This window comes from Sinohyriopsis cumingii, chromosome 14 (genome assembly GCF_028554795.1).
Source record: "Sinohyriopsis cumingii isolate HCF-2022 chromosome 14, ASM2855479v2, whole genome shotgun sequence".
Taxonomy (NCBI): domain Eukaryota; kingdom Metazoa; phylum Mollusca; class Bivalvia; order Unionida; family Unionidae; genus Sinohyriopsis; species Sinohyriopsis cumingii.
In genome coordinates this window covers 61,402,399-61,428,450 of record NC_142974.1, presented here as the reverse complement: position 1 = coordinate 61,428,450, position 26,052 = coordinate 61,402,399, and positions in this window count along the sequence as shown.

Here is a 26,052-nt window from a genome sequence, read left to right as displayed (position 1 = left end):
CACCAGAAAACAGCAGTAACGAACTTCACATTTTCACTGCTATATGCTACCACAGACTCGATCTCTTGCTTCCTAACAAAAATTTAATTATGAAATCTCGTGCTTTCAGAGCATAGTTGGACTTTATCAGACGAAAACCTGGTTAACCGATTTGTTACAATGGTAGCGATTTTCATAAGACATAGATTCAATTTGAGAACATGGCGTACTGATATTAATTGGAAGCAGCGATATTAGCAGGTGGATTTTAAAGTAGTGTACTCGTCAACAATCCCCACATTTTCCCGGAATCAAATGACAATGCAGAATAAGTAACTCAAGGTCATCCAGTGTACATAAAAACAAGCATATGAAAGGCGACGCAGTGCGGAAAACTACCGAACACTTTCAAAAACCGCACTACTATAGAACCCGCGATATTTTATAAAGCATGTATATGTTTTAACCATGAAACAGTTAAGAATTAAAATTGATCTTTGTAACTTACAGTTATTTCGTGTACAATTCAAATTATTTAAACCTTGCATGTCGATATTTCTCTCAGACAGTCTGATCATGTGGTCGCGTATACTTACTCTATTCGTAAAAAGCATTTACCTGAAATTAGTTCTGTTAAATTTCCTTTAAATCTTGATGTCTTATACGTTTTCACCTCTTTGATAAGAATCAATGTGCTCCTTAGACACATTATAAACAACACATATGTACATACACAAGACATTTCGTATATGATATTTTGACCCATAAGGCATTTGACATCAACTTCTTTTTGCTCCTGATATTTCGTACCTAGTGGGCATAATCTTTCATACATTCATACCCGAAACACTTCATATAGTTCACATCAAATGCATTTAATTCAACTCTTCAGTTTTTGGCCATATAAATTTCCGCAACAGAAAAGTTCCACTTTAATTTTCAGTAGATATATCTGTATCTTTATGATCCAGTTTTATATATTTATATGTATCTCACTGTCTTGTATCGATCCTCTGTATGTATTTTTCATGCCAATTATGCATTTAAGATTATAACAAGAATGTATGCGAACGATTTTAAGCTATGACGTCATCTTGTTTGTATCATTGATCACATAGAAACAAAATGTATGTAATGTCATAAAGAATAACATTCAATTCAATCTCAACATGCAATAAAGCGAAACCAGTCTCACATGGTATGCGCTGATGCTCTTTTCTTCGTGATATTTAAGTGATATAAATTGAATAGTTTAGTAACAGATAAAATATCGCAATGCTTATCACAAGATGACCAGTTGACCACCTACAACGTAACACAAATAGCAGGTCCAGTAATCTTCTTTATTTATCTCACAGCTGAATGGACATCTAACAATCATGTGAAAGATCTGCACAATTTACAGTATAACATCATGATGTCATAAACTTAAGGCCTTTCTATAAACATAAAGAACAACACTGAATGTACTGATAACACAATAAGATTTTGAACAGTACATGGGGATTCAGCCCATAAAATATTTGAAACATTTATTTTTCATTCATCCTGAGAAATGTAAAAATTCGGCAAAACTCCGGATTCATTCATACATTGAAATAATTATAGAAGTGTTGCAAAATGATGAAAACAACAGTACATATTCCCAAGAACTAGGCACATATTATTTAGTGCATTATCTGTACGTTTTTATTTTCTTGGAAATAATGTATGTTTTTATTGTCCTGGAAATAATGTTAGATTTTATTTTCTTGGAAATAATTTATGTTTTTATTTTCTTGGAACTAATGTACACTTTTATTTTCTTGGAAATAATGTATGCTTTTTATTTTCTTGCAAATGATGTACCAAATATACATCCTTCTATCAGAGATAACTGAATGACAGCTTTATTTGAGATGTCTTTACTACATGTACCATCCTGAAAGCACAGTACTTTGCACAAAAATCTACCAGTTATGAGATAAAAAGAAACTCAACAACAAATAAAATACCATGTATTGCTTAAACGTTACTTACACACACTGGTAACTGTACTTTTATAATTTCAGAATACATAACATGATTTTTTTCTCTCAAAAAGGACCACACCATGCCATTAATAAGGAAATATTTGAACAAGGTACATACTTATTGGTGATCCAGTCGTTCACAAACTAAAACATTTCAAACGAGATGATTCATAAGGCATAGTTTAGAACAGTAGTTATCAAGATATGATAAAGATGGCAAATACAGCTAATAAGATCTTGGAGACAAACAATTAATGTTTGGACCATGTTCTTGTGAAATGTAAAAGGATACCATAAATTGTTTCACATTTGGGGACCAGCTGAAAGAATTCTGCCAATAAAATTAAGTCATTTAGAAAAAGTATATAAATGTCAATGAGAATTAACACTGTGAACTTTTAAATATAATGGGTTCCTAGAATGAAGCAGATTTTTAAAAATGGTGCAAAGGAGAAGATAGCAATGAGTATATACTTTGTATGAGCAATATTAATTGGAAACACAACATACACGATAATAACAAAACTAGTAAGGAAATCAACAGGTGCAGATGAAAACAAGATTGCCCTTCTCAGAATTGCTATTACTTTCTGTTTCCTCGAGTATGAGCATCATAATGATTATCCTAGGTAGGACATTTCTGAGCCCAAGACAGAGAAATTTGTTTAATTAATATAAGCTAGCACAAGAAAACTAAATGAAAACAAAAGAGTTGTACATCTCAGTTGAATGCAATGATTAATAGTTTTTTTAAACCACAATTATTTTTAGTTTTCTTCCAATAATTTTGATTGGCAACCACTGATAGAACTGTGATCATTTTGTCCTACCAGCAGTAAGTTCATTTCTACACTTATGAACATATAAATCAGCACTGATATTGGAAACAAATTAATCCAAGCGAGTGATAACCGATTCCCTCTTCCTCCAACTATTATCAACATAAAAAATAATCTCAAAAGCACTTAACCTTGATACGGTTACATTCACCTAAGCCTAATGTCAGTGACCTGTTGACCCAATTCATGTTTATTTTGCACAGGTGTGATATTATTGGCCAATAAAGTGTAATTAATAGTCTATGACAAGCAGTGGTTTTTTATGATCATCGTTCATTCAGCAGAAAATTCTCTTCTGTTATAAACATCAAAAGATAATTCAAAACAACCTAATCTTGATTCAGTTACGTTTAAATAAGCATTATTTTTCTGTAAGCTCTGCCAGTTCATATTGAATTGGCATAGAAATGCTCTGGTGGCTTAGTGCTTAGAGCATCCACCTCAGGCGCGGGAGGTCCTGTGTTAGAAACCTGGCAGAGTCATACCAAAGACTTATAAAAAAATGGTATTTACAGCTGCCTCAATGGGCACTCAGCATTAACAGATTAGTGTTAGGACTGGTTGGCCTGGTAGCTTATTGTGGGTCAGTGGTTCTTTCCAGGGTTTACCCTCCACCATTTATACTGGCCCCCATGTATAGCCTATCTGGTGCTGAAAATGGTGCTAAACCCTACTACAACAACAACAAAAACAACTGACACTAACTACAGTGTGATATAGATCTCATGTTAAACTTATAGTCTATTGTTAAATTCCCTGTGTGCACATGCAATGCCACTGTTTCTACACCTAAAGTCACAATGTTGTACCTAAAGGTGTCACTTTGGCACCCCAAGTGTCAATTTTGTATGTAAAGTGTCATTTCTGCACCCCATGTGTCATTTTTGTGCCCCATTAGTTTAATTTATGTACATCAAGTGCTATTTTTGCATCCCAAGTGTCATTTTTGTAAGAGTCAACTTTTCACTCCAAGTGCAACACAATGTTACTTGTATATCCTTTTATGCTTCTTCAGACTTCCAGCATCACAAAACCTTTCATACAGTATATTTTCTTCACACAAAATTGCTGCATCATTAAATGTTGACTCTGACTAAACATTTAATTAATGACTTCATATCTAAATGGTTTTTCTCCAATTTAAATCTTCATGTTCTTACACAGATTTTCACCTAAACTAAACCTTTCATCATATACTTCACACATAATGGGTTAATCCCTATTATATAACCACATGTAAATCATTACATTACCACTCCCACTAATAAATATATTCCATACTTAAAGTTAAAACTTGGTTTTTGTCTAGGATATATCTTTATGTGCATGCTCAAGTGTTCCACCATAAATAAAACTTTCATCACATACTCCATACTTAAATGGTCTTTCTCCTCTATTAATCATCTATTGTTTATTCAGACTTCCAATCTGACAAAATCTTTTATCACATACTTCACACTGAATGATTTTTCTCCAGTATGAATCCTCATGTGCATCTTTATAATTCAGCCATGATTATAACTGTTATCACACACTTCACATTTATATGGCTTTTATCAACTGTTTCCTAATATAGATTAAACGTTCATCGCATATTTCACATTTATTTATTTATTTTATCCAGTATGTATCTTATAGTGCCTATTCAGATGTCCACTTTGATTAAACCTTTCATTGCAAAGTTCACATTTAAATGGTTTTTCTCCAGTATGTTTCCTCATGTGCACTGTCAAAGCTCCACTTTGCTTAAACCTTTCATCACATACTTCACACTTAAATGGCCTTTCTCCAGTGTGTGTCCTCGTGTGCACCAATAGACTTCCACTTTGACTAAACCTTTCATCACATACTTCACACTTGAATGGCTTTTCTCCAGTGTGCACCCTCAAGTGCTTGCGCAAACTTCCAATCACACTAAACCTTTTATTACATACTTCACACTTAAATGGTTTTTCTCCAGTGTGTATCCTCAAGTGTACCGTTAGACTTCCACTTTGACTAAACCTTTCATCACAGAATTCACACTTAAATGGCTTTTCTCCAGTATGTATCCTCATGTGCTTGCTAAGACTTCCAGTGTTACTAAACCTTTTTTCACATACTTCACATTTGAATGTTTTTTCTCCTGAATGTTTCCTGATGGACACTGGTAGGATTTCATTGTGAATAAACTTTTCATCAGGTACTTCATAGTTATATGGTTTTTCTCCTGTATGTTTCCTCGCGTGCACTGTAAGACCTCCATTTTGACTAAACCTTTCATGACACACTTCACATTTAAATGGTTTTTCTCCTGTATGTGTCCTCATGTGTGGATACAGATTACCACTGTTACTAAACCTCTTATCACATAAACCACACTTAATTGTTTTTTCTCTGGCAACTTCCATTATGTTACTTTTAGATGCTGACTCCCACTAATCATTTTATTACATACTTCTCACGTCAATGGTTTTTCTCTGGTATGAAACCTCGTGCTGATTGAGATTTTCACTTTACACAAACCATTTAACACATACTTCACACTTGAATGGTTTTCTCTATTAATTATTATGCATCTTTCATTATATTCGGTATGTGTCCTCCTGTCTTAGTCTGACAATACCAACCCGTTTGTTTGTAACCCCTACCTATTTCAATAATGGAAATCTTTAAGGGGATAAGTAGTGTTGGAACTTAGTCAATTCATTCACTGATTTATAATTTCTAACTGACTTTGAGTAAACTGGTCCTAACACCTATTCGTCTGCGCGTTTCATGCTTAACGGAAGTTTACAATATAATAGACGGACATGTTGGGATACATTGCCAGTTCCAGGACAAGTCCATTTTTAGCAAAGGGGTGTGTGCATCACTAATATGTACATACATAAGTCGTCTGCTTCCGATATTTACAATGTCGAATCAAGCAAAGGAAAAAAATGACCACAAATTTTCGTTTCACGTGCATTTAACAAGCGGTTTAATTTCTACGTTCATGTGTGCAAATGGATATAATTCCAAACTCTCATTCACACCCTTTACCTCAAACAATAAATATCAGCAACACCAACATTAAATTCACACAATCATTACGAAACTTAGGTGTTACTCTGGACAGCACTCTCACATTGCACCAACATGTCATGAACATATGAAAGCTGCATATCTTGAGCTGAGACGCATCAGCTCAATTCCCAAATATCTTTCATTTGATGCCACTAAAACACTTGTGTGTTCAAAACACAGCTGTTCCGATCATACTTAGAGTACCACGATCAGAGCACACCTCCCCGCTGCTCTGTACCCTACACTGGCTATCCATTCGATCCAGAATCAAACACAAAATTTGTTCTCTGTGCTATGTTTCACTGTCAGACTCTAGTCCAACATACCTATCCGACCTCACCCATGTGTATACACCAGCAAGATACTTACGCTCGTCTTCTGACAATCGTATACTCATTATTCCCACGATGAAAACAAAGTCATATGGACAGCGTTCTTTTGCATACCAGGGCCCAGCAACGTGGAATGAATTTCCCACTGAACTTAGACACAAAGACACAGTGATTCCATTCAAGAGTGCTCTCAAAACTGACTTATTTCGACTGCAAGAACAAACTTAAAGACCTAATAATATTTCCATCCTGAAATATTCTCAGCATATTTTTTTATGTTTTATAATTTCATTTTGTTTGTTTTTGTAATCATATCATTATATGTTTTTTATCTTATAGGTGTTGTCTAATATTGTAAAGCGCTTAGAGCTTCTAAAGATTATTTGCAATACAAAGTCCTTATTATTATTATTATTATTATTATTATTATGTAATTTATGGAATTATCCGGCAGTTGCCGAACAGAATGAACTATGTCATTATGTTGTCTGATGGAAATAAACTAGCCCATAGTGGCGCCGTGTTAGTTTAGAAAGTCCGTTAAGCATGAAAGGTGCAGGGGATGCCAGTATTAGTGCCATTCAGGTCACATTCGGGTTAGAAATTATAAATCAATGATTCAGTTGACTTAGTTATGTGCACCTTTTATCACAATAAACGTTTTCGATATTGAAATCGGTGGGGGATTGGGGTTACAAACAAATGGGGATATATTGTCAGACTAGTTCATAGCTCCGCTCTAACAAACCTTTTATCACACACTTCACACGCTAATGGTTTCTCTCCAATTGTTCCAGCATGTAATTATTTAGATTTAGACTAAACCTGTCATAAAATATTTCGCATTTAAATGGTTCTTCACTAGAATTAATATATTTGTGTACATATATTTTGACCACGTCAAAGAAAGATCGTCGCAAGCATCACTCTTACTCCTCCAGTATATATTCTCGTGTTTTTCTCTAACGCTGTATTATCGCGGGTTCTAGGCCTATATTATCACGGCAAACGGGATTTTCCGATTAGGGAGCAGGGGCCAGAGAGCAGGGGCAAGTTTTATGTACAAATTTAATGCCGCAATCAGCGACCTAGTACAAAAAACATAATGAATAAAAATAAAACACGCAAGTGAGGTCAAAAAGGTCCATATTTTTTGATGACTATATTAAAACAAAGCATAATAATTGTATCCACTTGACCAAAGAAGTCAATGGCAGTTCATAGCAGAAGTTTATGCAAACCAATCTCAAATTTCTACCTGCAATTTTCATGTCCGAAGGTCATTTTTGACACCGTGTGATGATAACAGGACAAACATAAGCCCTTTTCCTAGATGACAGTTCTGCAAAAAGGTGTGTACTAAACAGGATGATGTATCTGAATAAAGTTGTCATCTAAGCCGTTTTTGAGATATTCTACTTACCCCAAACCAATGTTTACTGCTATGGGAGGTGTACATACCTGACATCAATTTCAAGAAAAACACAAGCCCGAAACACCTAGTTTACAAATATATCTATATCTTTAAATATAGTAAACAATAATAACTGAAAAAGTCACACCATAGCCTTAAGATGAAAAATTTGCCAGGAGCCAATTTACAAAACTGGACCCTGCCACCTTAATTTTTCGCACGCGCCGTCTAACGGTTGTTTACCAAATATATTCAGTGTATCGTCTGAGGTTTGATGGTTATATGCCATATACTGCTTGTGTCATACATGTCCTTTTAAGGTTAGGGTTGCAATTTTATTTCCTGGTAGCAAATATGGGCCAAAATTGACAAAGTGTAGCTTATGATCATACTTATCGTACGTAAATAAGAATATAATAGCAGTTAATCATTCCTGAAATCAATAATATTTCAATAATAATAATATTAATTACATATTTGTTATATATTTACATTTTCTTTGCCCACATTGCATTGAAATTCATATAAAGTTAGATAATAGTTGCTGTTAATTTGTAACGTTATTCATGGGTTTACACCTGAATTCAAATCGTGTGTTCGATTTGATCATGGGGTCCTTTCGTTTATTGTAGAAATATTATGCCTGAATAAGCAGTGACATTTCTTATCGTTGGTAAGTTGTCTTGTATGTTAATTATAGTATGCTACCATACTTAAGTTTGAAATCACCCCCTATATTGCATTGTTCCAAGGAATAATGCTGTATATAATTAGTTTTAGAATAAAGTTTGACTTCTTTGCACTTTTTTCCCCCGGATGATTTATAAACATGAATATAATTCCATTTGTTGGCACGTATAAGTATAATTCTCCCTTGTAGTTCGTGAGGTGATTTAGTGAGTTCAAGGTTAAGTCCCTTGGCGATACGTCGAACAAATGCACCCACCTCAGATACTGCTGTAAATGTAGGCGTCTAGTTCGTCTTCTAGCTTCTTTACCTCTTGGTCTGACATAATGTGGGTCTCTTGAATTAAAATTATATTATATATATTTTTTAAAATGGTTTATTATGTTCTCCGTTTTATTGGTGATACCATTAACGTTCATGTTCAAGCTATTTGGGTTTAATCCCATTATCTTGCCTATGACGGTGGTTAGGTGCAGCTAGATTGTATATTAGTATAAATGTGTGTTGACTTTATAAATTTACCTAAATTAGTTGTGCTTTTTTTGCTTGGATCAGTATTTATATAGACTTATCACTCGCCTTTTACCTTCTCTTGTTAGAGAAACTGCTCTTTTTTTTTTCTCTTGGTGTTCACCAAGGTCTTTAGCCCTTTGGGTGAGGGATTCGACGAATTGTAAGACTTCCTTATCAGGGAAACTGTGTTTCCTGATGACTTCGATTATGTCAGTGTCTGATGGTGCCCTTGGTGAGGAGTCAATGCGTTTTCTCTTGTGGATCGCATTTGATCTTGATGTTTGCAATTAACTGTGATTTATAGTTTTGGATCCCTTTACCTTAGTTTCCTTGAGTTTGGCGGGGAACTCTGTAGCATCGAACAAGCTAACCGTTTCCTCAGCGGGTTTGTCCTCGGATGAGGTTGAGTTAACTTTTGATTTTTATTTGGGCTATTCGATTTGCTCTCACCAGCCAAGGGTTTTTCCGCGTTATGTGGTCCAGATACGGTCCGTAAAGGTAATTATCCAATCAGCTGATCACTGGTTTGTTACAAATGTACAAATTCATTTCGCTGACAAACAATGCATGAAATTGCTAACTGGAGCTACTCTGGATTCGGCGCCAGGACTGATATTGTCCACTTTGAGAACTCTAACTTTCAGGTACAAGTGACTGCTGTTCAGGTCGTTGTAAACTTTGGTCTCTCCTTTGATTTCATTTCGATAAAGGGCTTGTGTAGTCAAAGACGACACGGGATGAAATTTTACTCATTGCATCGTCATTATGGTGGGCGGCATGACAATCATATTGAGTTCTGACTTGTATCATTCACCATAATAGCAATAAAACACGTCAATTTTATTTTTTTTTAACTAATTATTTCCACATTTTATTATATGTGAGTGCTTATGAGATCTGAATGGTTTTCGACGTCAGTAGTGAATGGGGTCACTTTAGCGTCAATGGGAATTAGCATTAAAACCACACTGGGTCACTATGGCGACAATGGAAATTTGACATTAACCACCATGGGTCACTTTGGCGACAATGGAAATTTAACATAGGCAAAAAACCCTGGGTAAGATTAGCGACAATGGGAATTTAACATGGGGAATAGAGTTTGGGTCTGTCTAGGGACAAGGGGAATTGAACATGGGGAATAGAGTTTGGGCTTGTCTAGGGACAAGGGGAATTGAACATGGGAATAGAGTTTGGGTTTGTCTAGGGACAAGGGGAATTGAACATGTTAGAAAAAAAACTACTTTAGGGACAAGGGGAATTGAACATAGGATTTTTTAAAAAATTTTTTTTTTTAAAAAAAAGGGTAGGCAATGGAAAGTCAGTCTCTTTTCGAGAAATGTGGGTGGCCCTGTAAAGGACCTTTGGGTTTCTTCTGCTTCTAATTTCTTCTATTTCTCCACCAACTTCTTATTTTCTCTCCTACACTCTTTCTCTTCTTTTCTTTCTTTTCTTCCTTTTTTCTCTTCTTTCTTCTTCTCCTCCGCTTCTTTCTTCCTCTTCTCATTTTCTTCTTCTTTTTCAATTTTTTCATTCCATGCTCTTATCCTTATCCTTTCCTCTTCATCCTCCTTCTCCTCCTTTATTTCTTTCATCACAGCACTTATCATTTCCTTTACTTTTCTTAAGTTGTTAATCTCCATCTTCACTCGATGGGGGCTATAAGAATAGTGATCTTCGTTTAGCCTCACTAGCATTTGTTCCATCATGCCCAAATTGTCCAGACGTCTTGCAATGTTTGCATTTTATCGAGGTGGTTTGAAGTCATCTTCTCTGTAGAATGGTTTGAACGACGAATACTGTGGGTTCTTATAGTGAAAGCGCGGACGTGATGGAAAACATCCCCCTATGACATAAAATTGATCTTACCTAAATCACAACCAAACAACGCGCGGACGTGAAGGAAAACATTCCCCTACCTTCTCATTTCATACAATCTACTATCCACATAAGTGAAGCATCATTTAACAAACCCCAAATCTACTATTTACACACTCAAATCATTAAAACAAAATCCATAATTTACTATCCACACAATCGTACGTGAGCGGTTACAAAACCCAAACTATACTCTCCACATACGCTAAGAAACAATAAACAAATCCATAATCTACTATCCACACAATCGTACGTGAACGGTTACAAAACCCAAACTATACTTTCCACATACGCTAAGAAACAATAAACAAACCCATAATCTACTATTCACACAAACTTACGTGAGCGCTTACAAACACAAACACAAACACATACACTCACACTATGAAAAAAGAGTCAGTGTTTATATTCACACTACTCTACCTACACACATTGGCAAATCGATTGTTATTTCTTTTCTAGAGTATTGGGTAGCCCTGAAAAGGGCTGTTGGTTTTTAACTCCAGATGCACCTATCTAATGCTGGCACCTTCATGGCCTGGGGCCACACACACATCTTCTTCCCCCAGTCTCTTTTCACTCTTTTTCTGTCTCTGGGATTCTGAAATTTCTTCTCTCCTTTTCCTCCTCTTCTTTTTTTCTTCTTTCCTCCTCCTCTCTCATCCTTCCCTCTTCGACAATGGCCTCCGCGGCCAGTTCATTCAACAGGCGCCTGGCATATTCCAGGTGCATCTGGAGTTCTAGCAGTTTCACAATTCTGGTATTCATTCTCTTCATCAATCAACAAGGGTAGCTAGACTGCCCAGCGAGTTTCAATTTATACTGAAAGCGCGGACGTGAAGGAAAACATGCCCCTAAAACATAAAATTGATCTTACCTAGATCATGACCAAAACAACGAGCGGACCTAAAAGAAACACTCACTCACTTTTTTTTATACTACTCATTACTATTCTAAAAACATTTAATTAATCACTTCAATATACTATCCACATACGCAAAGCAATCCAATCAAACCCCCAAATCTACTCTCCCCACACCTCAAACAGCCAAAAATATGATCTTAATCTGCTATCAACACCAACGTACGTGAGCACTTAAAAACACACAATCCTATACACAAACACATACCCTCTCACTGTAAAAAGAGTCAGTGTTTATATTCACACTACTCTACCTACACACATTGGCAAATCGATTGTTATTTCTTTTCTAGAGTATTGGGGTAGCCCTGAAAAGGGTTTTTTTTTTTTTTTTTTTTTTTTTGTTTGCTATGGCAATCTTTTAGTTTCTAAGAATGCGACGTCCTCTGAGGATAGACTTTCTGACGATAGGTCTGCTTCTTCGGAAAGAGAAGAAGAACTCTTTGGTGTCGATACGACAATCGACAAAGCCTCTCTCAGGTTCAGGTTCCTGCTGCTGCTGCTGCTGCTGCTGTTGTTGTTGCTGTTGCTGCTGTCTCTGAAGTCTGTACTTCTCTGTCCATTCTTCTTTCTCCCTGTTCACTTCTTCTCTGAAGAGCTCTTCTATCAGGTCTTCAGTGACTTTTAGTATTCTCACATTCTCCATCTCTTCTGGCTTCGGTATCAGACTGTGTCTGACGCTATGCAAATTCACGTAGTCTTCGTTTAGCTTAGCTAGTTTGGAGCACATTTTCGTAGGAGGATGAGTAGACAATGGATGGTTAGACTGGAAACTGCCCCGATTCTTAAAGTCAAAGCGCGGACGTGAAGGAAAACATCCCTCCACGGTTTTTTCGAGCCGCAACGTTCAATGAGTGTCATGAGAGGGATAGTAAGAAATCAAAGAGCATAAATCAACATTCTTACAGCCAAACAAACCACAAAGGCATTTGTTTTCAAAACACAACAGTTTTTATTCAAAATCACTTAACACTAACCAACAACTCTAACATTTTTTAACAATAATCCAACCATATAACATCAAACATTTTTTGAAATGACAAACATTTTTTTTTCAATTCATACTCTATTTTAAACAGAGCTGACAACGTTGTGAATGAAATTGTGATTTCCACTGTTGGAAGTCATTAGGCCATTGATGGACACTTGAGAAAAAAGATAAGCATAATGGTCACAAAACCATCGATCTACTTTCACATCGTTTCAAGAAGAAGAACGAGGGTCAAAATGAGTCACTAAATGTTCTAAGGAATAGCCCAGGCTGCGATGATGCAGAAAATACACACAGTACTGTCCACACACCAAGGGATCTGTGCCTTGTAATTTCACATTATTGAATCGGGTGGTCTGAGCATTTCTTCTCATAAAGTCAATGATATCGTCTTCCAAAGGGGGCAATCCGTACGAATCAAAATATTCCACACATCCTTCTTGAGGAAAGTAGACGGCTACCCAGTGGGTTCCTGGGAGATGACTGTCGTCCCTGTTGATGACATAAGCTAGATGGTCTTGAGGTTTGCGATGAGGGAGTTCATCTTTAGCACAGACGACAGGATTCCAAGAAGACGTATACGAACTGTGGTTCAAAAGGTAATAAAGTTCCCAGGTATCCATGTTTTTTTCTTCTTCTTCACAGGTAATAATAAGTCATCAATTCGATCCTGACTTTTTTCATGAAAATGTCTGACGAATAATCGTTTCTTCGTTTCGTCTCCTCACTCTGATTCGGGAGCGCTTCGATACGATGGATCTCTTGAGTGGTTAATGGTGGACAAGAATGTTCACGCAAGTCTTTATACCACTGGTACAACACGACTTCGTCCGAGATGAGACTCCAAGCTTCGTCCAGATACTCGTCCAATTTTTCTTCTTGATTCAACATCAGGCATTTGTCGTGTTGAATTTGACTGGGATGATCGTTTTGACATCCATAGCAATTTTTCTTGATCAATTCCGTACTTTTTTCGACCAAGTGTTTGGCAAAACAGGAGACTAACTGGGCTTCTTGTTCTGGCCATCTTGACACTCATCATGACAACTTCTTCGTCTTTGTCTTGGGATTCTCCTTCCACGATCTCCTCACATTCCATGTCCAAAGTTTCTCCACTAGGTAAAGAGGGATAACAGTCTTCCATGGCTTCTAATTATCTAGAATGACTTCTCTCAAACTGTTGATTTCTATAGTATTATCGAATTCTGCATACAGGATGACGTTCACTGTCTCTTTCACTTCTTCTGCAAACTGAAGTTCCACACGAATCTGGCCAGATTTTATAGGGTGAAAATGTCCCTCGTCGCTGCCTTGGTCTGGAGTGAAATCGAAAGCCCACAAAGCATAGCATCCTGCGTAATCTTCGTACGTAATACCGTGACTGGTGTTGGTTCCTAACTGTCCGGTGGCTTGGTACAGGGACAAGTACGATCTCGAGTAATTCTTCTTCTCAAAGTCAGTTTCGAAAGGTCAGGTACACGAGGTCTTGCCATCGCGACTGACTTCGATTTTCTTCACGTTGAAGTGATGAAAGTTGAAATGATTTTGATCGAAGTCTCCGTTGAAGGCTGAATTCAAGACCATACCAAGGATTAAACGCTTGGGTAACTGTTCTTGAAACAGATGATCTTCGATTATGGATTGTTGGTTACGGGGAATGGTGAACGTTTTCACTTCCACGCGTCAGATGGGATACTTGGCGGTCGTTCTGCTCAACGTTTGACTGATGTCGTTTCTCACTTTAGGTAACACTTCCACGCGTCGTACGTAGTGTTTGGCATCCTCGATTTTGCTTTTAGGATTGCCACTAGTAGTAGCATCAGCATCAGCCAACAAATGGAAAGCGGCACTGTTGCGATTCAGTCTCAAGCGGACATTGACCCCGTTCAGCAAATATTTCTCTTGCAACCACATGTCCAAATGCAAACGATCCATCAGATCTAAACTATGTCCATCTTTGATTTTGTTTCTTCGTTCTACAAATCCCTCATTGATGTTCGCTTTTGTTGTGGGTCATCACCAATATCTTTATCATCAAAATCGTCCGCTTCGTCAGGTTCCCATAGCACACAGGCATTGAGATGGGTGTTCTTGGCATCTATTCCGTACGTCAAGAGATTTTCCAGGTAGGCACGGTAAGGGTAAGTATCCATGCTGCTGCTGACCAGTTTGTTGTTCAAGTACGAGTCCACTGAGCTGAACAAGGAATGCATGAAATTGTTGACGGGAGCTACTTTCTCTTCGCCGCTTATAGAATCTCCTCCCTTATCTAGAACTTTGACTTTCAAGTACAAGTAACTACTATTCAGATCGATGTAATCTTCGGGCTGTCCCTTGATTTCAAACTCGATGGGAGCGGAATCTGTCAGTGAGGAGACCGGGTGAAATTCCACCCACTGGGATTCTTGCATCGTCATCATGGTGGGGGGCATGACAAACAGATCCAGTTCCGACTTGGAACAGGCACAAGACTCTCGGTGCATCATTTTTTGTTTGTTGCTGTGTCTCAATAATCAAAAACGTCTAAGTCTCGAACGGTTCTTCTTTTCTTTGTCTTTCTAGCTTTAGACGTGTGAAGTCTGGTGAAAGGGTGTTTTCTTCGTCGTCTCTTTCTGCCTTGTCCTTGCTGAATGCCTGACTCGGTAGCGTGCAGGGCATTTATAGGTGTTTCTCGTCGGCCCAAAAGGTCTTTGCCCGTTTGCAGCAAGACATTTTTGCCTGCCATCATGAAGGCTTCTTTGGGGTTTTGTTTGTCAGTGATGACATTTTGGAGAAATTCTTTGCCTTGCGTCAGTGCGGCATCTTTCAAGGCGTGCAATCCGCGTGTCACCATCGGTTTCAACACCGGGGCCACCGAACGAAAGGCCGATTTCAACATATCTCCTAAACCGTGTCCTCGCTGTCGAGCAACCCCTCGGCACACTGGATACATGACTTACGAGTCGTGAGAGAACCGTTTTCGAAAATGGAGTTTCACCGTGACTTTTCCTTTGGTGAATGGAATATTTTGTCCCAGATCTCATTTTATAGCAATGTTGACCGTGTCCAAATTTGACTTACTGACGGGCAAATAGTGAGGATGTACAAATTCGCGGTGGACGTGATAGGTGTTTCCACCTTCCTGGTCTCTGGTCGTGGTACTATCCACTTTGAAAGGAATGACACGCAGTAACGGTACGGAGGTGTGTCCCACCACGTTGTACTCCACCACATCGGAATACACAAAGATCAAATTCAGTCCTTGGTTCAGTTCTACCGGGTTTCCAAAAGCTTTGTAAAAATCCATATTACTGTTGATCTTGTGGCTCCTATTGTTTCAACCATTCCTGCATGTCCACCCAAAATTTCAAACAAACTACCATTGAACCTGAGGGACAACGTTTGGGTATTCTGAAATTTCATCAGTAAGCGACGAGCCACTTTATGGTACTCCAGGGTGACACTTTTTTTGATTCTGTTCAGGGCTTTGCCAAAGGCTAACTCGAACCTGGAAGCAATGGTATCCACCAAATATTGGCCACTAAAATAAAACCCTGACGGAATTTTCAACGTGTAGATATTGAATGGTGGATTGTTGGATGGTCTTGTGATCCCTGAAAACCCGATGTCAATCATGGCTTCATGCAATTGTTGGTTCAGGATTTCGAACTCAAAAAAGTTTTGCTTTTCGGTGATGTTTTGGACTTGTGTAGGGTGAATCATATCCACTAAAGCCACTTCCCAATGGACTTCGTGATCTAATTGGATGCCCTGAGGTAATTTGGCCGTGTAACAGCACAACGTGTTGTGGGGAAACACCTCCATGGAACTGTCACTAGGTAAGGTTAAGTAAAATTGGTTTTGGTGACTCATAATTCCAGAGTTCTGTGGCTGTCCGAGGGGTTACTGGACGTCAGAGGCGTGTCTCCGCCCAAAATGGGGTTCTGGTTGTTGTTGGAGTGGTGACTGGCACTGGCACTGCACACTAGGTTTCCGTGGTTCCCGTTCGAGGAGAATTTCAGGGAGGGATTGGGAAGCAGGTAACCGATGCAACTGCTCAATAAAATAGTCCACAATTGTTTGTCTCCTTGTTGCAAACTCAAATTGGCGATGGCTGCCCCGATGACACAATACACCACAAAGATTTGGCAGAAAAAGACGATTTGCGTTTTAGGCACACGTTCTCCACACCACACTAACAAGGCTTGTTTTGTAAATCTTGCACAGAAGAACTGGGTGAAGGAGTGGTCGACGTAGCTGCGTCTGTGTGAAAGGGCATGATGGTCACTTCTTTTTATAGTCGATGACTTGCGAAGCATCGATCCAAGAATCACAACTGGGTGGATATCCTTTCCAACGAACTTTGACTTCTTTGACACGTCGTTTGCCCACTTTACGGGTTCTGCGTTCGAGAATGCTTTCGATGTCGTACACGTCGTCTTCTTTTTCGGTCACACGTTGTAACTCGGGCAAATGAAACGTTCCTTTGAGCACTTCTCCGTTCATGTCTTCCAATTTATAGACGGCAGGATGACGGCCATGCACTCGTCCAGTGACACGAAACAATTCAGTCGTCCAGTTAGGTAATTGACCTTTGTCGAAAGTGCGTTTGGTTTTGCCAATGCGCACCCAATCTCCTACGGCCAACTCTCCACTTGTCTTGGGGACAGCCCTTGTCGGGCACGTACCAAACAGGCGCTCAAACACCAGCACTTCGTTGTCGGGAGTCACTTCTTGCGGGGCACGTCCAATGCTTCGATGGTAAGATTGGTTGTACGCTTGCACCAGGTGCGGTAAGATGTCGATGTACTTCAGAGTGTGGTGATGCGTAAAATATTTCCACATGCGTTCTTTCAAAGTACGTTGAAAACGTTGCACGATGCTGGCTTTGGTTTCGGGATTCTCGGTGGTAAAAAAATGAATGTCACGTTTCTTTAATTCTTTTTGGAAAGCTTGGTTCAAAAATTCGGTGCCTTTGTCCGTTTGATATCGAAGAGGGTGACGACCGCTTTGTTTCAACACCCGTTGCAGGGCTCGCACTAACTCGCTGCTCGATTTGGAAGTCAAGGGTACGACCCAGGCAAATTTGGAAAAGACGTCGATGACACAAAACAAATATTTGTAGCCACGATTGTAGCTGGCCAAATGAGAGACATCGACTAAATCGGCTTGCCATTGATGATCGATGCCTTCCACTCGGGTGCGACTTCTGGCAAACTTGCGTCGAATGGGTTTGTGTAAAGTGTAGGTAGCTTGTTCTTGTAACCATCGTTGCACTTGAGGTAAACGGAGACTTTTCAGTCGAGTTTTGGCAGCACGATACAATTTTTGAACTCCTGCGTAACCTGCAGGATGGGAGGGATCGTAGTAAATGCTGGCTAACACCTTCTCCATTTTTTTTGGTGTGTTAATAAGTCACCCACTCTTCGGTGATGCTACTTTGGGTGGGGCGAAAGGGTGGTTTGGAAACGGATTTACGTGTCCGATGGTCTACGGGAGTAGAAGTCGAAGGTAGTGGTGGTGGAGGTGATAATGGAATGGCTTTGGTCTTCTTTTCTTTTTTCACTTCTGCTTTCCCTTCTTTCTTTTCCACTTCTGTCGAAGGAGGAGTGGACATCATCTTTTTAACCCAAGCTTTCATTTCTTCTCGTTGGGGTGTGGGGGACGGGGTCAACAAGGATGCTGCAATCTTACTTGAAATGGGTGCTGCTGACGGTGTTTGAAATACTTCTCGCATCTCTTCTTCCTCAGGTCTTCGTGGGGAAGCATCTCTGGTGACCCCTGGGGATGGTAGTAGTGGTTGTGGTGGTGTGGTAGTGATGATGGTGCTGGACTTTTCATTAAGGTCTTAAAATCTTTCATAGTGGGTAGAGCTGTTTCGTCTAAAGCTTTCTGGTGAAAGAGTTGCAGTCGTTGCAAGAGTTGACCGTACTTTTGCGATTTTTCTGTTTTGGACAAATCTTGGCGATCCATCAAGGACTGCAATTTGTGTTGTAGCTGGGACATCTCGCTCAAATTGGGATTGGGAGGTAAATGCGGGGTGCGTTGTTCTTGCCAACGATGGTATTCCATCCATCGTTTGTAAGGCACTAAAGCTAGTTTTCGTCCTTCCATGGGGTTGTCAGGGGTCGATTCTGAGATTTTGGGACTTCCGAGGACCTTTTTATCTTGCTCCCACCAGTCCTCCCTACATGGTTCCCAAGACTCCTTTCAGTAAGGGACCTAACAAGAGGGGTAAAATGCCTCCACGTTGGACCAACATCTTCTTATTTTGACGAAGGGGAATTTTCTTTTGAACCATTTGGCGAAGAACGTGACGATGTTTGCCTAAGCATTGTTTCTGGTGTTTGGACAAAGGGATCGTGCCTTTCAAGACGTTCAAACAGGTTGATTGAATGAGTTTTTTTTCGTAGAGGTGGAGAAGCTTTGGACAGGACAGATAACATGTCCCCATGTTTGACTAAACGTGGAGGCAGTCGTTTTCTTTTCTTTCCTTCGGGCTGTTTAGAAGAGGGATGTTTTCTGGAGGGTGACATCTTTGAGTCTTCAGCACCAAAAACACTGATACCCCGACTTGGTCACACACCATTTTTATACTGGAACACGTCGCCACTTATTGTCTTTGCGTCGTATCAATTTGAGGACAGGCATGACACGTCGTGCAGGGGTACGCAACGAACTAAATCGAGCCAGTTCTTGCTTGGACAAATCCAGTAAACGTTGTAACATGCCCGATCTTTCTTGGACTTTGATTTTAGGAGAAGGTACTTTGTGAACAGCAGCCACTGCCACTAAATTGGAGGGTCCTGCCACTGGGGAAGTTCTTTTTGGGGTCATCAACGGAGAAGTTCTTGGTGTGATCAACGTCTCCAAGTACTCTTCAGTTCTTGATGTCATCAACGGAGAAGTGGATGAACGTGAGGCTGCCGGAGAGGCAGTCACCGCCGTGGCAGGTCGTGGTTTGCGAGTGTAAGGTTGCGTCCTGGCCGAAGTGCCTCTCTTGCGACTAGTTTTCTTCTGTGGACTTTTCTTTTCCTGGGGGCTTCTTTTCTTTTTCCGGGGTGGTGTCTGGTAAGAGGAGGGTCCCACCACTGGAGAAGTTCTCCTTGGGGACCTGGTCTTTTTCTTCTTCTTGGAGCTTCGTTTGACTTTTTTCTTGGGGAGAAGTTTGGGGGCGTTAGGATCCCATCTTAAGAGAGAGCGAATGATGACCCCTCCTAGAGTACCGCTCCCTCCAGGTTTCAAAATGATTTGTTTTTTGGTTTGAGTGTCGATGCGGGGATCGGCCAGTTGGGTCAAAGCGACTTTGTTTCGATCAAAAAAGCGTTTGGTTTGATGAGGAATCTGAATGATCCCTTGGAGTAATTGACGTGCCGTCACCGTGAACCATCCTAAGACTTCTTTGAGACTAGCTTCTAAGACACGAGCTCGTATTTGTGGATTTTTTTCTCGACTGATGACATGCAAGGCACGAATCAATTTGACGGGAAGATGCGACTGAAGGGACGTCATGTTGACGTTGTGTGAGACAGACGAAAAGGGTCTGAGGTTTTTATAGATATTTTTGTGGAGTGAAATTAAGTCGAGGACGGAGACGTGTACAGGACAGGCCCTCCGTCTTGACCCCAGTGGTGAAACAAGTGGGTACGAAATCGCAAATCCTCGGGGGTCGTAGGTTTCAAATCGACGAGTAAATAGGCGTGTGGCGTTTGAGTGGCATCGTCGTACTGCTGAGTCAGCCAAGGTGTCCCTAACTGTTTGGCTAAGACTTGCACTTGCGATTTATCTCGAGGGCTTTTAAACAAGACCACGTAATGCGCATTGAGACTGATGGTGCGATGGGCTTTACTTTGTTGAAACAAATTTTGGGTGATGTAAACGACACCGGCATTACGGTGATGCCCTTTGCGCGTGAACCACAGTTTAATTTCTTCTTCGTCTTCTCCTAACATGTCGTCGAAAATGACCAAATGGGTTTGACGGGAGTCAGAGACGATGCCGTCGTCTTCTTTAGGAATGCCTTCCACAAACACGATGGAATCGCCTTGTCTTTCTCGCAAGAGGCTATACGCCGATTGCCACTCTTTGTAACACCACACTTTCCGCTGAGGTGGCCGATCGATCAAATGATGTTTATGTTTGATCAAACGTTTGACGAATTCGGTTTTGCCTGAACCGCTAGGTCCTGCAATGAGCATGTTAAAGGATGGCGAAGATACAAAGCCTCCCAACTGGCACGATCTAAGTGTTCGTCGATGACTTTGACAGTAGAGGAAGAGGGAGCAGAGACAGCAGAGGTAGCCATAGTGTGAGGAATGTCACTTGTGACACAAAAACAAGCAAGAGGAGAGTTTATATACTTTTTTCAGAACACGTTTATTGAATGTTTTAAACATGAATACGAAAGACAAAAATTACATAAAAGCCAAAGGCTTAAGTACAAGGATTAAATTCGCATGATAACCATTAACGTGGAATAAAAACAAGTGTCTGTACAACATGTTTTGGGTAAAGTTCTGACCAGTTCTATAGGGGGTAAGGTCACACAAGTGTCCTCCCGAAAGGGTCTTTCAGGCCTGTTCACGACAGTCCTGTCCTGGGTGACTGGTTCTTCTGTTACTGTCACTAACACAGGTTGAAAAAGTCGCAAGGCTCACAATCGCATTCCACTTCAGAAGCCCCACACTTGAATTGTGCCTTTCTAAACTTGTTTTATGTTTCTCTGAAAGTATTCATCTTGTTCGCTTGGTAGTCACAATGAACTATCGATCTTGCCTAGGGTTCCTTTTTATATACAGACCAATACCGACGTGTCCATACGGTAAGGTGAAATGATTGGAAAGTCGCACTCGCTTCTGGTACACGATTTGATAGACTTTTTCCAAGGGCTGAGTGACGATGTGGTGAGTGGGTAAACGTACAATCTTGTTCGGTTGATAGGTGGTCACTTTAAAGTGTACGATAATTCAGAGTCAATCCATTCACTTTGCACGTCGTGGTCACTTCTCCTTGTGGGTCCCGGTATTCGTAGCCGTAATTTTTGGGACCGCCACTGACGAAACTTAGAATCTTGTCGTCGGGATGCTCGTCTGTCCAGGCTCCTAAACGGTCTCCTTCGATGTCAGGGTGCTGTTGAATCGGGTGATGGATGTAAATGCAACTGTCCGTGTCAAAGTATAGGACACGTTCCTCTAACAGTTCTAAAGCTTCGTACAATTTTAAGCGATCATGAGCTGTCACGTAAGCCGCAATGATGACATTTCCAAAAGGGTCGTCTTGTACAAAGTCCAGATCTTCTTCGTAATTGACCAAGATCAAATCCTCTCGAACGACGTCCACGTGTTTCATGTATTTGGTTTTGTCGTGAATCATCTGGAAGTAGCGGGAAGGTTGTGTCAAATATTCCGTCTTGGGTAAACACGGTCGTTGTGCCATTTTACCCCACAAGCAATTTAACATCACTTTGGAAAACGATCGCCTGCCTTCGTTTTTCTCGATGTGGTCTAAAGAGATGCCTTCTTGTTCATAGTATTTCTCTTTGAATGTATTTTGGTCTTCGGGAGTGTGACACCAGGACGGATAGCCGCTGGCTTCTTGCTTCAGTTTCAAAAAGGCATCCACGTAGTCGGCGAAAATGCCTTTCTGACTGGGGTCACCCTTGTGGTATTGTTGTGTCTTGGGAAAGTGGCAAATTTCGTACACTTCTAACAGTTGGTATCCCATGTCCAGAGCTTTGAACAATTCCACGCTGACCCAGGTTCCCGTCAAGGCCCGTTCTTCCTGGGTGTGCTGACAAGGTTGGTCTTGGTTGCACGTTTCGGCACAAGTACGGCACAAAGGAAACATCAGTTTGCCTTGGCAATGGTGAGGTAAGACGGGATGGTATAGGTTCGTGGGAGGCAAAACTTTACACTTGATCAAGCCTTGGTATTGTCGAATGTTTTTCAGGTCGATGTGTTCCGTGAACAATTGTGGGTGCCCTGCAGGAAAGTGACAATATTTGCACACGTAAGGATACAGCGAACACACGTCCAAGTATTTGATTTCTTCTCCTTTCTCTTCGTCGGCTTGGTACAGCAAACAGGTGGCAGTGGTCCATCCCCGTACAAACTATCCTTCGGGTTCAGGGGGTCCATCAGCTTGTAACTTTCCACGACACGTTTAAACTCGGGATCGGTTTTCATCCGGTGATCGTACTCGTGTTCCCACATTTCCACCACTTAGTATCCTTCCTGTTCTAACTTTAGGCGTCGCTGACAAGTGTCCTGGTACAAGTCTTCCATGGTTCGTTGTAAAAACTGATTTTTAGTGCCACGGTCAGGGTAACAGACGGGACATCCGTGAAATAAGCAACCGTTAAACTCGTACACGATCTTGGGGTTTTCTAAGTCCCAACCATCGACCAAATACGTTCCGATGGTCTTTTCACCCCCTCCGTTGCGGGCATGCTGAATCCATTTGTCTTCCTTGTCGCACAAGTAATGTAACCAACGTAGGGCTTTGACCGAGTACTGACGTTTGACATAGTGGGTCGTTTGAGGGCTGATGACAGCCACGGTGTTTTCAGGCTTGAATCGTTGTCGATACACTAAGGAACACGCTTTGGCAATGGTGCAAGCTTCTTTCAAAGGATCGACCCCTCCGTGTTCCATGAACAGTTCTCGAAATTTTCCACAGCAACGTCGTAAAATGTCCACGTCGGAACGACAATACTTTAACATTTCTTCCTGAAAGTCGAAAGGGTCGGAGGCGTGAGCCTGGTACCAAGCGTAGAAAACTTCTCGTTGTTCGGTACGAATGTTGTCAGGGTCGTAATAGTGAGCCTCAGGCAAATGGGGTAGAACGGTGTGTTGATTGGCTTCCGTATTGAAAAAGTGTGGAAAGTACCCTTTAGCCATTTCTGTCATTCCAAACGTTTTTGGCATTCGACTCAAAGGCATGGCCAAGTAGCTCATCGAATCTTTAAACTGCACTTGTCCCACTTGCATGAAAATGATTTTGGCTCCGTTCAAAGTGACTTTAGGACGTTTGATGCCTTGTTCCGTATAATACCTCAAAAGAAACTGTCCATCGTATCCGGAGAAATTGTGAGCCATCACTGTGGCATGACGTTGACAATCTCCGTAACGTTCGATGTCCTCTTGGCTCCAGGTCTTGTCGATGGGGTCTAAGACCCATTGGGCAAAATCGGCTAACGTGTTCGGTCCTCGAAAGATTTTTTCACGCCCTCCGGGAATCTTGCTGCAGTGAGGGCAATGACTGAAGATAGGTTCTTGAATGCACTTCTCGCACGCTTGATGAGCCACGCAGAAATTAGGAACGTGAATGCCAGTCTCTTGCATGCATTCGAAATCAAGAAAGATGAAATTGCCTTTCTTCTTGTGTCCATCCTCTTTCTCTGGTGGGGGTTGGTATTTTTGCACGTAGCACTGGTGTTCCAAGTCCACGATGTCATGACAAATGTGACATTTTTTTTCCTGAACATACGTGTGTCTTGGTACTGTTGGTACTTAGGCCTTGTCCACACGTAGGGCACAATCTCAGGAGTTGACAAGCACATTTCTGCTGTGAACCTTGCGTCTTCAGATGTTGTTGGTAACAGGCAGGGCTGACAAACGTAGGCAGACAAGCAGGACAATGTACTCTTTCTTGTCCTTCGCTCAGACAGGGTGGAGAGGCCAAACATCCTGAGCATTTCCATCCACAATGTTTGTGTTGTTCTCGATTTTTATAGCCATAGTCACATTTTTCACAATAATAAACATATCCCAGGAATCCAGTGATAGTGGTAATGGTATCGAAATGGTCATCGTGATAATAGACATGAATGGATTTTCCATCCTTAAAGTCTTTCCCTCGAAACAACAGAGGCCCACGCACTTCTTGAGGGTGCACTTTCAAGGTGTAGCGTGGAACTAGGACATCTTGCAATTTTTGACTTTCAGGATCTTACAGGGTGTGTCTTTGGACAGGCCAGCTTGTCGCAACAGGAGTTCTGCTTCGTTTCGTTGTTTGGCTCGGTCGGATCGTTGAATAGTTTTCCAGGCTCTTTTCCATTCTGTCGTGTCGTTCTTGTTGGCATAGGTTCGTCCCACCACGATGACTCGGGCTAAACACATCTGGTTTTGAGGGTTGTTAATTTGGACGAGACTCTTTTTGGTGCTGCGAAGGTCGTTCACCAATAAGACCTTTTTGCGTCCTGTCCCTTGAGGAAGAGAGACGTGGGCCATTTTCAGTGTGGCTTTACCATCGGTGATGTCAAACTGGTCATTAGTTTGTTGTACGTGTTTAATCTTGTCCATGACTAAACTCGATCCAAACAGGGGATTTCAAGCTGTCGTGATCTATGGATGGTGTCAAGCGATCGTCTTCTTTGGGTTGACATTGTCGCTTGAGTGCGGTGAGCAAAGAATCCCACATCTCGGTGATAAACCCTTCTGCTTTCTCCAATGGTACGTCGGACTTGAAATCTTTAAACTTCACCGTGTAGGTGTAAGCCGTGGTTCTAAATTTTCTAGAGGAGCGCTTTTCCGTCTCTCGAATGGAATAGTACTTTTCAGGGTTGACTAAGGGTGGTGAACTTTGTTTAGAGGGTTCAGATTCTGGTTCACTCATGTCCTCTTCAAAATCACTGGCATGAATTTGTGCCAAGACTTCAGCTCTGGTACGAGGCGATAGATCACGTTTCTGCCTCTTTCTTCTTCTTCTTTCTTCTCGAATGAATAGGATCGTTTCATCTTGAGTGCAAAACGTCAATGACTCAAGTTTAAACACCATAGACTAATTTATAATCATGGCAAACCAGCGTATATAAAAGGGTGTGTGTCTTGTCCTTTCACTATTCATTTCACTCTCAAACCGAGCACAACGATCTAAGAGACTAGCCAAATCGAACGTTTCATCAGAGCTTTGCGAGGGGTCATTAGAAAATTCTCTTCAGACCAGCCCACGGACTACTCTCATTCCTTTCGAGATAAAAGTCAAGATACTTGCTATGTCTGTCAAAAGAAAGGGCATTGGTCTTCAGAGTGTCCAGACCGTCAAAAAAGAAAAAGAAAAAACAGGGGCTAGAAAAGACAAAAGTCAAGATACCTGTTATTATTGTCAAGAAAAAGGACATTGGTCTCCAGGTTGCCCAAAAAAGAAACAAGAGGAGTCAGAAGAAAAGAGGAATTCTTCAGAAGAAGAGAGGGATTCTTCAGAGGAAGAAAGCAACCAGGTGATGAAAAAGAAACAGGAGAAGAAAAGAAGAAGGGAAGAAAGTGAGGAGGAAGAGGAGGAAAAGACTGTGACGGTGAAGAAATTGAAAAAACAGAGAGAGAGTTAAAAAAGAAACAGAAGAAGTGTATGAACTTTATAAAGTGTTCTGTTGTAAATTGTGAATTGGATTGTAACTATGGAGAAAAGAATACATTAATTATATAAGGTAAGTGTCTTTGAGTTTTGATTTTAAATAA